At 42.9% G+C, this 12409-nt stretch overlaps 1 long non-coding RNA gene across 2 annotated transcripts in view; it reads left to right on the top strand.

Annotated features, from left to right (window-relative positions):
- LOC145356309 (uncharacterized) overlaps positions 1 to 12409 on the top strand; it is a 441051-nt gene that overhangs the window by 107104 nt on the left and 321538 nt on the right. For both annotated transcript variants that reach the window (XR_013889118.1, XR_013889119.1), the window contains exon 2: positions 11910 to 11951. This is a non-coding gene — a long non-coding RNA (uncharacterized LOC145356309). The remainder of the gene's footprint in view (positions 1 to 11909; positions 11952 to 12409) is intronic.

Here is a 12409-nt window from a genome sequence, read left to right as displayed (position 1 = left end):
CATGAATCCTTGCAAAAACAAATGAAAGTGAAGAACAATGAAAATTACAGCACAGGAATAAGCCCTTCAAGCCTGCATCAACCATGCTGCCCAATTGAACTAAAACCTTCTACCCTTCCGGGGACCATATCCATTTATTCCCATCCTATCCATATATTTATTCCCATCCTACCCATATATTTGTCAAGATGCTCCTTAAAAGTCATTAGGCACCCACTACCCTCTGTGTAAAAAAAAAACTTGCCTCGTACATCTCCTTTTAATACTTGCCCCTCGCACCTTAAACTTTTGTCTCCTAGTAATTGACTCTTCCATCCTGGGAAAAAGCTTCTGACTATCCACTCTGTCCATGCGTCTCATAATCTTGTAGACTTCTATCAGGTCGCCCCCCTCAACCTCTATTGTCCTAGTGAGGACAAACCAAGTTTCTCCAACCTCTGCTCACAGCTAATGCCCTCCATACCAGGCAACATCCTGCTAAATCTTCTCTGTACCCTCTCCAAAGCCTTCACATCCTTCTGGTAGTGTGGCAACCAAAATTGAACTCTGTATTCCAAGTACGGCTTAACTAAGGTTCTATAAAGCTGCAACATGACTTGCAAATTATTAAACTCAATGCCCTGGCCAATGAAGTCAAGATGTGGGTATGCCGGCGTTGGACTGGCGTAAACACAGTAAAAAGTCTGACAACACCAGGTTTTAGTCCAACCTATTTATTTGATAATATACTCACAAGCTTTCGGGTTAGTCCCTTCGTCAGGTGAATGGAGAGTTCTGGCCTCAGACAGAGCATATAAAGCACAGACAGTTTAGAGATTACTGATTAGAATGCGAATCCTTACACCTAACCTGCTGTTCAAGACCTGAAGTGGCTGATAATGTGAGTGGAAGGAGCACTGATCACAGTTTAAAGAGATGTGTATTGTCTCCAGACAGTACAGTAAGTGAGGTTTTGCAAACCCAGGCAAGTCACGGGGGTTACAGATAGTGCGACATGAACCCAAGATCCCTGTTGAGACCGTCCTCATGTGTGCGGAACTTGGCTATCAGTCTCTGTTCAGCGACTCTGCGCTGTCGTGTGTCGTGAAGGCCGCCTTGGAGAATGCTTACCCGAAGGTCAGAGGCTGAATGCCCGTGACCACTGAAGTGTTCACCAACAGGAAGGGAACAGTCTTGCCTGGTGACTGTCGAGCGATGTTCATTCATCCGTTGTCGTAGCGTCTGCATGGTCTCCCCAATGTACCATGCTTCGGGACATCCTTTCTTGCAACGTATCAGGTAGACAATGTTGGCCGAGTTGCAAGTAAATACTCTTGCAACTCGGCCAACATTGTCTACCTGATACGTTGCAAGAAAGGATGTCCCGAAGCATGGTACATTGGGGAGACCATGCAGACGCTACGACAACGGATGAATGAACATCGCTCGACAGTCACCAGGCAAGACTGTTCCCTTCCTGTTGGCGAACACTTCAGTGGTCACGGGCATTCAGCCTCTGACCTTCGGGTAAGCATTCTCCAAGGCGGCCTTCACGACACACGACAGCGCAGAGTCGCTGAACAGAGACTGATAGCTAAGTTCCGCACACATGAGGACGGTCTCAACAGGGATCTTGGGTTCATGTCGCACTATCTGTAACCCCCGTGACTTGCCTGGGTTTGCAAAACCTCACTTACTGTACTGTCTGGAGACAATACACATCTCTTTAAACTGTGATCAGTGCTCCTTCCACTCACATTATCAGCCACTTCAGGTCTTGAACAGCAGGTTAGGTGTAAGGATTCGCATTCTAATCAGTAATCTCTAAACTGTCTGTGCTTTATATGCTCTGTCTGAGGCCAGAACTCTCCATTCACCTGACGAAGGGACTAACCCGAAAGCTTGTGAGTATATTATCAAATAAATAGGTTGGACTAAAACCTGGTGTTGTCAGACTTTTTACAATGAAGTCAAGCCATATGCCTTCTTGACTATCTTCTTCAACTGCATTGCCACTTCCAGTGACCTGTGTACCTATACACCAAATTCCCTCTGCCTAACAATATTCAAGTAAACGGTTCTGCCATTTACTGTATTTTCCTATCTGTATTAAACCTTCCAAAATGCATTACCTCTCATTTGTCTGGATTAAACTCCATTTGCTATATCTCCGCCCAATTCTCCAAACGATTAAAATTCTGCTGTATCCTCTGATGGCCCTCATCGCTATCTGCAAATCCACCAATCTTTGTGTCATCTGCAAACTTACTAATCAAAACAATTACATTTTCCTCCAAATACTTGTCACAGCTCTCCATTCAGAAACACACTCTTCTCTGGCTACCCTTTGTTTTCTATGGCTGAGCCTGTTCTGTATCCATCTTGCCAACTCACCTCTGATCCCATGCGACTTCACCTTCTGTACAGTCTGCCTTGAGAGACCTTGTCAAAGGCATTACTGAAGTCCATGCACACAACATCCACTGCCCTCCCCTCATCAATCACCTTCTTCACTTCCTCAAAAAATTCAAGTTAGTGAGGCACGACTGCCCCTTTGCAAAATTGTTTCCTCTCGCTAACACGTCCAGTTATTCCCAAGTGAGAGTAAATCTTGTCTCGAATAATCCTCTCCAATAATTTCCCTACCAGTGATGTCAGGCTCACTGGCTTGTAATTATCTGGATAATTCCCGCTACCCTTCTTACACAAAGGAACAACATTGGCTATTCTCCAATCCTCTGGGACCTCCCCTGTATGTGGAGATGCTGGCGTTGGACTGGGGTAAGCACAGTAAGAAGTCTCACAGCACCAGGTTAAAGTCCTACAGGCTTATTTGGCAGCACTAGCTTTCAGAACCTCAAGCTCTTTCCTCAGGTGAGTGAGGACTTGTGTTCACAAGCAGGGCATATAAAGACACAAAGTCAGTTTACAAGATAATGGTTGGAATGCGAGTCTTTACAGATAATCAAGTCTTAAAGAATAGACAATGTGAGTGGAGAGAGGGTTAAGCACGGGTTAGAGAGATGTTAATTGTCTCCAGCCAGGACAGTGAGTGAGATTTTGCAAGCCCAGGCAAGACATGGTTGTTACAGATAGTGTGACTTGAACCCAAGATCCCGGTTGAGGCCGTCCTCGTGTGTGGAACTTGGCTATCAGTCTCTGCTCAGCGGTGCTGCAGTGTCGTGTGTCATGAAGGCCACCTTGGAGAATGCTTACCCGAAGGTCAGAGGCTGAATGCCTGTGACCGTTGAAGTGTTCCCCGACTGGAAGGGGAGAAGCTATGACATCTTCTCCGGAGCCTTCAACATGTCAATGAAGATGAACATCTCGCCCAGGCCATCCCCACACCCCCACTTCTTGCCTTCAAACAACCGCACAACCTCAAACAGACTGTTGTCCACAGCAAACTACCCAGCCCTCAGGAGAACAGTGACCACGACATCATACAACCCTGCCATAGTAACGTCTGCAAGACATGCTGGGTCATCGACACAGATGCCATCATTTCACGTGAGAACACCATCCACCAGGTCCATGGTACATAGTCTTGCGACTCAGCCAACGTTGGCTACCTGATACACTGCAGGAAAGGATGTCCTGAAGCAAGGTACATTGGGGAGACCATGCAGATGCTACGACAAAGAATGAATGAATACTGCTCAACAATCACCAGGCAAGAGTGTTCCCTTCCAGTCAGGGAACACTTCAGCAGTCATGGGCATTCAGCCTCTGATCTTTGGGTAAGCGTTCTCCAAGGCGGCCTTCACAACACATGACAACGCAGAATCATTGAGCAGAAACTGATAGCCAAATTCCACAAACATGAGGACGGCCTCAACTGGGATCTTGGGTTCATGTCACACTATCTGTAACCCCCATGACTTGCTTGGGCTTGCAAAATCTCACTAATTGTCCAGGCTGAAGACAATACACATCTCTCTAACCTGTTCTTAATCCTCTCTCCACTCACGTTGTCTGTACTTTGAAGGCTTGATTACCTGCAAAGACTGGCATTCCAACCATTATCTTGTAAATTGAGTCTGTGTCTTTATATGCCCTGCTTGTGAACACAAGTCCCCACTCACCTGAAGAAGGTTCTTGAGGCTCTGAAAGCTAGTGCTGCCAAATAAACCTGTTGGACTTTAACCTGGTGTTGTGAGACTTCTTACTGTACCTACCCTGTAGCCAGTGAGGATACAAAGATTTCTCCCAAGGCCCCAGCAATTTCCTACCTTTTTCAGTATTCTGGGATATATTCCATCAGGCCCTGGGGACTTATTTACCTAAATGTTTCTCAAGAACTCCAATACCACCTCCCTTGAGTCTGAACATGACTCAAACTATCTACTCACCCTTTCCCAGACTCATCATCCACCAGCTCCTTCTCTTTGGTGAATACAGTGAGCTGCAAGTTATGACGTTATTCTGGTGAGTTCCTCTGAGAATGAAGCAGCTTGATGCATCTTCTGTGAGAAAGGACAACGTTGCAAGGACTTGTGAGGAGATACCGGCATTCCAATTCACAGTGGCTGAGAGAAATTTCACACTGACTGAGGGAACAGATTCACAAGAGCTGGGAGAAAGCAAGAGTTTGGGATAAAAATACAAATATGTGCCTGTGTATCAATTACTAAGCCTGTCTCATCAGAGAGATTGAACAAATTCTTCAAAAGAGATGCTGAAAAACAGAAGTGGCAAAAAAATTCACCGCAGGTTGTGATGTGCTATTGATTGAATAGAGGAATACCTTAGCAAAATGTCAAAAAGAGAGATTTGTGGGACGTTTCTATTGAGAGAATCCTTCCAAAAGAAGAATTAGCCGAAGAAAGATAATGACTAGACTAAAATCCTTCCTTTTCCTCATTGTCTCGAATTGGTTTTATAAATCGATTCTACTTTAATAACAACTTGACTGAAAGATAATAGGGAAGTGACTTTTTGCCAAAGATGAATCAGTGCTTTTAGAACCATAGAATAGAATCCCTCCAAGTGCAAAGGAGGCCATTCGACCTATTGAGTTAGCACCAACTCTCCAACAAAGCACCTTACCCAAGCATACCGTCACAATTGATCTTTGTAACCCTATGTATTTAGGCCATTAATCCTCTAACCTACCCACATCGAGACACCAAGCCCAATTTAGTATGGCCAATCCACCTAAACTACATGTCTTTGGACTTGGAAAAAGCACAGTTTCCTTTTCTTAAAGCAACTGTGAGGAGGTGTGTGTTTTTTTTCCCTATCCTGCTACTGAGGATTTTCTGCTCTGGCACTCTGTCTTTGAGCACAACAATCTCCCCATGTGGGCAATAAGGGGGCAAAATCTAGCCCTTCCATTCATGATATTGTTGTTATGCACTAGTAGCATTGGGCTGCTCCCAATTCTTTCTTGGCTATCCGTCTCACCAGCAATAAACCGGCAAACCACCATATCGTCATGGGAAAATATATCAATGAGAGCTTGCTGATTTTTTTTTTGTCCATTCCTTCAGCCAAGAGAAAGATTCAATGGGTTGCCCCATTCTGTAGTATCAATGGCCCACTGCATGTGTTTCTCCTCCAAAATTGATGCTACAAATAGTGTAACTGCGCTACTGGGATGCTTAAGATGTGGAGTCTGCCCTCAGTGGGATGTGACTTCAGCCATCGATGGCGACTCTATTTAAAAAAAAACTTATAAAAATTGCTGACCGTACAAATACTGTTACAAATAACTGCCTCAGCCCTCCCCGACTGCTGATTTATCCTGGCTGGTGAAGAAAACAGCTAGCTGCAGTGCATACATGCATCATTTTTATGGTATTGGTTCGAACTGTTACAGAGAACAATATGGCTCTTCAACAAGTGATGCTGGCACAGTTCACAAAGAAAATTACAGCATGGGAACAGGTCCTTCGGCTCACCAAACCTGTGCCAATCACTTTGCCCTAGCGAGACTAACCGCCTGCATCTTTCTCTCCCTCTGTCTGTTCATGTGCCTATCCAGATAAGTCTTAAATGTCACTAACCAGTCAGCACTGATGAATTGAAGTTATTGCCCAACCTCGGAGAAAGTTGCAGTCCAATTTTGTTTCAAGACACAGAATTATATGATCATAGAAATATGAGCTGTAAACAGCTTCTTAAAATCAATGGGATCATCCACACAATAAATAGGAAGACAAAATATCTGAGTTCCTTCATAGAATAGAATCCCTACAGCGCAGAAAGAGGCCATTTGGCCCGTCAAGCCAGCACTGACAACAATCCCACCCAGGCACTGTCCCCGAAACCCTACATATTTACCCTACTAATCCCCCTGGCACTGAGAGGCAATTTAGCATGGCTCAATTTTTGGCCTTGGAGGGAGTGCAGAGGAGGTTTACTAGGCTGATACCGGAGTTGAGGAGGTTGAGCTATGAGGAGAGGCCGAATAAACTAGGCTTGTACTCGTTAGAGTTTAGAAGAATGAGGGGAGATCTCATTGAGGCGTATAAGATGATGAATGGGATGGATAGGATAGAGGTGGAGAGACTCTTCCCGCTCAGAAAGGACAGGGGGCACAGCCTCAAGATAAAGGGGGGGCGTGGTTTAGAATGGAGTTGAGGAGGAACTTCTTCACTCAAAGGGTGGTGAATCTCTGGAATTCTCTGCCCGTTGAGGTGGTGGAGGCTGCCTCGCTAAATATTTTTAAGACGCGGGTTGATGGGTTTTTGATAAGAGAGGGGATTAAGGGTTATGGGGAGAGGGCGGGAATGTGGAACTGAGCCACGACAGATCAGCCATGATCTTATTGAATGGCGGGGCAGGCTCGAAGGGCTAGATGGCCTACTCCTCCTATTTCTTATGTTCTAATGTTCTAATTAACCTGACTTAGACATCTTTGAACTGTGGGAGGAAACCGGAGCACCCAGAATAAACCCACACAGACACGGAGAGAATGTGCAAACTCCTGGAATTGAACTTGGGACTCAGGTGCTGTGAAGCAGCAGTGCTAACCACTGTGCCACCGTGCCGCCCATTTTAAAATGCAAAAATAATGCAGCTGCATAATAATGCTCACAATAATTTAGATCAATGAGAACCGAGCTGTTGTTGAGATTAAAGCTCAAATCGAGATATGTCTTTAAACATTATACGATTTTAAAACAAAGGCAGCTGATTGTTCAACTTGTTTGTTGCCAGTCTCTGCAGACACCACAGTTTAGGCTCTGTCATGCTATTGTGCTCAGCATAAAACACAGCAGAATGTAAATGTTTTGATTTGTTGCATCCACAGATAAGTGCACAAAATAAAAGGTTGACAGCATTTTTAATGCCACGGCAATCTACTGAAACCAAATATTTGAGCAACTGGACTGAAAAAGCAGTGAATACATTTTGGTAGCTTTAAGCAGGCAGCCGCTGTGATTGGCTTGCCTGTTTCCATAGCAACAGCCAATGCTAAAAGGTTAGCTTATCAGTATAACAGGAAAGGTATGTGCGCACATCCACAAACACACACATACACCCGGACTTAATGATTCTGTATGATCACTGTCAATCCCCTTGCGTATACACAGGGTCAGATATGAAGGTGCCCCACTAACGCAACATGCCAACAAGCAGTGGGAGAATAACAGATTGTCTCGGCTTTGAATTTACCAGTACTCTGCTTGTAAATTTTCTCTGGACATTTTTTTTTGTTATTTTAAAAACAGCTGTGATGCCATCCTTTGTTCTTGAGCCCAGTTGTACACTCAGGGCAGACAAAGTGTGTGGAAATGCCACATTAAAAGAATTAACACAACAGATAAAAGCATTTCTTCACACAGAGTAGTAAAACCTTCAGTCAAAAACCTCTTGCTGAAGTATAAATTCTTTGACATGGAATTAAATTGTTGCCTGAAAATATTAAAGTGACTAATGCAAAAATATACACATTAGAATATACCTAATGAGTTTGTTTCTGTACTATTATCATCTGCATTAAAAGCCATACATGCATCTTGAATTGCTTCACCAGAATTTTGATTATTCATTTCTGTTCACCTTTATTACAGAAACTTGCCATGCTGTAACTACATCCTCCTGACACTGGTGGCACTGCAACACCTCTGTTTTGCATTTCCAGCTCCTCAGCCTGGGACACCCACGTGTGGCAAACAATCTTATACCTACCAGCAGCAGGTTTCCCCCAAGCTACTTAGTCAGCTTTACACGACAGCTCAGTGACTATCACTGTTTGCTGTGCAGACACATGGATTTGGGCCAGTGTCTGTGGTAGTTTGCACATTCTCCCCGTGCTTGCGTGGGTTTTCTCCGGGTGCTCCGGTTTCCTCCCACACCCCAAAGATGTGCTATTAGGCTGATTGGAGGTAATAAATTGTCCCTAAATTAGTTTTCCCTCAATGTGGAATGCCATAAGCATAGATAAGGGTCATGGGTGGAGGGGGGACTGGTAATGTTAAAATGGCGGCGCGGGCTCGTTGGGCCGAAGGGCCTGTTTCCTGGGCTGTTTTTGTTCTTTGAAAGACAAAGCATTTAAGCAGCGAAAATCCTGACTTTGTCACTCACTGCACAGAATGTAGGTGGGAGCTCAAACTCATTTTGGATGTCATGAGGGAAGGAAAAGAAGCTGGAAAATTTACTCCAGCTTGCAGCTAGTGGAAGAAAGCTACAGTGATCTTCACAGAAATTTGGGGCAGAAAGCTTGCATAACAAGCTTCGAAAGAATCGTTTAGAAGCTGTGGGAACAGACTGGGTAAAGACAGTTTGTGTATGGCCAAAGCCAGAACAAGGAGCTGAAGAGTCCACAGTCATGAGATTGCTCAAGAAAATTGGAGGATCGCTCAGCCAAAAACTAATGGAAGGATCCCCATGTAATTTATATCTTGAAGAATAGTTAAGTCATAAGGACAATTAATCTCCAGAAGATTGCGGGTTAGTCCCAGGAAAAGTGAATGATATTTCAAGTTTCCATAAAATAAGGGAACTTTTGGTGTGGGGGAATAAAAGGTTGAACTGAGTCTATCGCTATCGGAACAATTTTCCTATTCCGGCTGCCATGGCAATCAGAGCATGGGAGGGGTGGACCATGGAAAAGTCTATTGACCTTAGGTGGAATTTATCGGGTTCAGGGTGAGCGTGGCTGGAATATTCCACCCATGATGTTCAGTTAATGGTACTTAAAGTTTGGTTTTTGTTTTAAAAATGTGAATCATTGTGGCATGTTTCTGCCACTTAATTGATGGATGTTCAGATTTTATCTTTAAACATTCATGGTCTCCAATCGGGTCATAACATTGCAACTGATTAGGTTTTGTAGACTTGGAAAAGCATGAGGAAAAAATACAGAATAGCAAAGAGTTTAACATCTTAATATTCTCAGTCCAAAGATGTGCAGGTTAGGTGGATTGGCCAGGCTAAATTGATGTTTAGCGTCGAGGGGCTAGCTAGGATGAATGCATTGAGTTTTGGGGATAGGGCCTGGGTGGGATCGTTGTCAGTTCAGACTTGATGGGCTGAAATAGCCTCCTGCATCATAGGGTTCCATGATTCTATGAATTGGTTATGGAGGAAAGACAAGTTTTCAAAATTCCGTTAATATGTCTGTTTAGACCAGTCATAAATTGAAGCCGTGAAGACTTCTGTTACACATTTGACTAAGAACAATTTGCCCAGTCCTGAGTAAGCACCAGCAGATTCTGGAGAATTGGTACAAATCTTTGGAGGTGTTTAACTGTCACCTACTGGAATGAGGGCACATTCCTCCAGGTAACCCTGATGTCCCAACAGAACAACCATTGCAAGGACAAGTGATGCAAGTCAGCAGGCTAAACGCTGCAATTACCATTCTTCAAAAATATCATGGATGTAATCTGAGTGCAAATTGCACTTGAGATTGCAATATTTTTCTAAAATGAAGTTATGGTTCAAATTTTAGCCTGAAATTATTTGCATAAGTGGCATACATAAAAATCTTTCTTGAACCAGAGCAATCAGGTAGTATAATAGAACATAACTGTTTTTTCTTTTTACACTCGCATTAAAAATATTCATCGAAGTATTTGAGAAGGTGCAGATTTTATTAACACAGCTGCAAATGAGTTTACCACCAAAAATGAACATTTTTAGTAAGTATTCAGTCCTCCACCTAAATCATCTGAAAATGACTTTGGTTTTCTGAATGTATATCATTGTGTTTCTTAAAACATTTTGTATTAACTAATAACTTGTAAAATGTGACTTCTGTACCTGAAAAAAACAAATTCAATTTGAGGAGCCTCGTTGAATGGCCAGTTGATAGATAAGTATATTTTGTATGGTGGCAAAGGTTGGTTTATCACCATGATTCTTAAACGTGTGTCACTGAGACTTAACTCATGCCTGAATGGTTAAAATTCCGTGATCTTTCTCATTAGTTTAGCTAATTTCAGCCAGATTGTGCTGGTTGAAACCTATGGGAACTCTTGGCTCAACTATTTATTTATGCCACACAGACAACAAGTGAGCAGCTACCTAATCTAAGTTAAGTTTAAAGTTTATTTATTATTGTCACAAGTAGGCTTACATTAACACAGCAATGAAGTTACTGTGGAAGCCCCCTAGTCGTCACACTCTGGCGCCTGTTCGGGTACACTGAAGGAGAATTTAGCATGGCCAATGCACCTAATCAGCATGGCTTTTGGACTGTGAGAGGAAACCTGAGCACTCAGGGGAAACCCATGCAGACATAAGGAGAACATGCAGACTCTGCAAAGACAGTGAGCCAAGGCTGGAATTGAACCCAGATCCCTGGTGCTGTGAGGCAGCAGTCCTAATCACTGTGCCACTGTGCCGCCCAGTTACATGTTTGAATGAAATCAAAAGATGCAGCTATATTATAGATACCAGACTCCATTTGATATTACACAACTAACATTCCTAGTTAATATGCAGATTGTGTGTCACATTCAGCTTAGCACCAAATAAACTTTCTGAATGCTAGATCATTTTGTTATGAGGGCTGAGTTTGAGCCATATTGGCAATCTACAGGATTGTCTTATATTAAACATTTTTACACTGTAGTGCACAGCACACCTGTGCATTGTGAATTTACAAGCCAGTGATGATTTTTTTTTGTTTCTGTACAAGAGGGAATTGGCCCTCTGTTTTCAGCTTTCTTCATGTAAAGACCTTTCTTTACTGAGAACTTCCTGACACCAATCAACAAATATTTGCTTCTTTCGTGATGCCAACTTAGTTCTAAATGTTGACACAATAGACTTTTAAACAATGAGGCTAAGCAATCCCACCAGCATGTACGATGCAGTTAATGGCACAGCCAAGAATCCCAATTGATTAGTCACCGCAACTAATTAGTGGCCTAGGGTATTATTGCTAGAAACTCAGCTAATGTTGTGGGGATCGGGTTCGAATCCCCCATGGCAGATGGTGGAATTTGAATTCAATAAAAATAATACCTGGAATTAAGAATCTACTGATGACCATGCAACCATTCTCGATTGTCAGAAAACACATCTGGTTCACTAATATCCTTTAGGGAAGGAAATCTGTTGTCCTTATCTGATCTGGCCTACATGTGACTCCAGAGCAATGTGGTTGACCCCCAACTGCTCTTCAAGAGCAACTGAGGGTGAGTAATAAATGCTGGCCAGCCAGCGAAGTGACTCCCATGTTAAATGAATGAATTTTTTTAAAAATGTAGTTAATTGCCCAGAATATATTAAGATGTAGCAACTGAACACCAATCATACTGCAAACTGCTTCTTTTACTGCTGGATATGACAGGGATCATCTTTCCAAAATTATGTATGGTTTAACTGTTTTGCGTTGTTGTTTAAAGATGAGGGAGGTGCACTGAAAAGCACCACAAGTTTGAGGACAATGTACTTTTCATCTTCTGATTGATGCTCCTGATCTGTCTGTCAACAATTAGCAACTTAACCATCATATTTTACTTTTACAGGATTGAAAAAACACGGGGACTGGAGAGTAATCTGATCTGAGGGTAAGAAAATCATTTATTTTTTCAGACTGAGTGCAATTCTGAAAGTGAACCATTTGCGAAGGCCGAGCTGATCGAACAAAACTCTGCAATGTCTTTTATTGCCAACTGGATAAGTTGCTGCGGATGGAAAATTTAATGTATCTCACCAGCATTTATGAGAATTTCATTATTACCACCTTCATGAAGAACAATGTAGCTCGCAGGCATATCCTTTCTTAAGAAATTGAAAAAGGAATTGAGTTTGCTTTGGGGTTTACCCCAATGTTTGACAGCTGATAGTATTGACTTTTTTTGAGCTCTTCATTCTTGCTAAGTCTGATTTTCTACGTCACCTTGGACAGTGACGTTCTGTAAAGCCATCTGGGGACAATATGACATTGAATGAGCAATGCCTGAGTTGTCACTAATACCACAGGAGCTAAATGCCAACCGATATTAGGTGGATATAAAAACGACTG

Source organism: Carcharhinus amblyrhynchos, chromosome 21 (genome assembly GCF_965287045.1).
Source record: "Carcharhinus amblyrhynchos chromosome 21, sCarAmb.v2.hapA, whole genome shotgun sequence".
NCBI classification, from domain to species: domain Eukaryota; kingdom Metazoa; phylum Chordata; class Chondrichthyes; order Carcharhiniformes; family Carcharhinidae; genus Carcharhinus; species Carcharhinus amblyrhynchos.
Note: the sequence above shows the minus strand (reverse complement) of the source record. Positions and strands in the feature narration are given on the sequence as shown.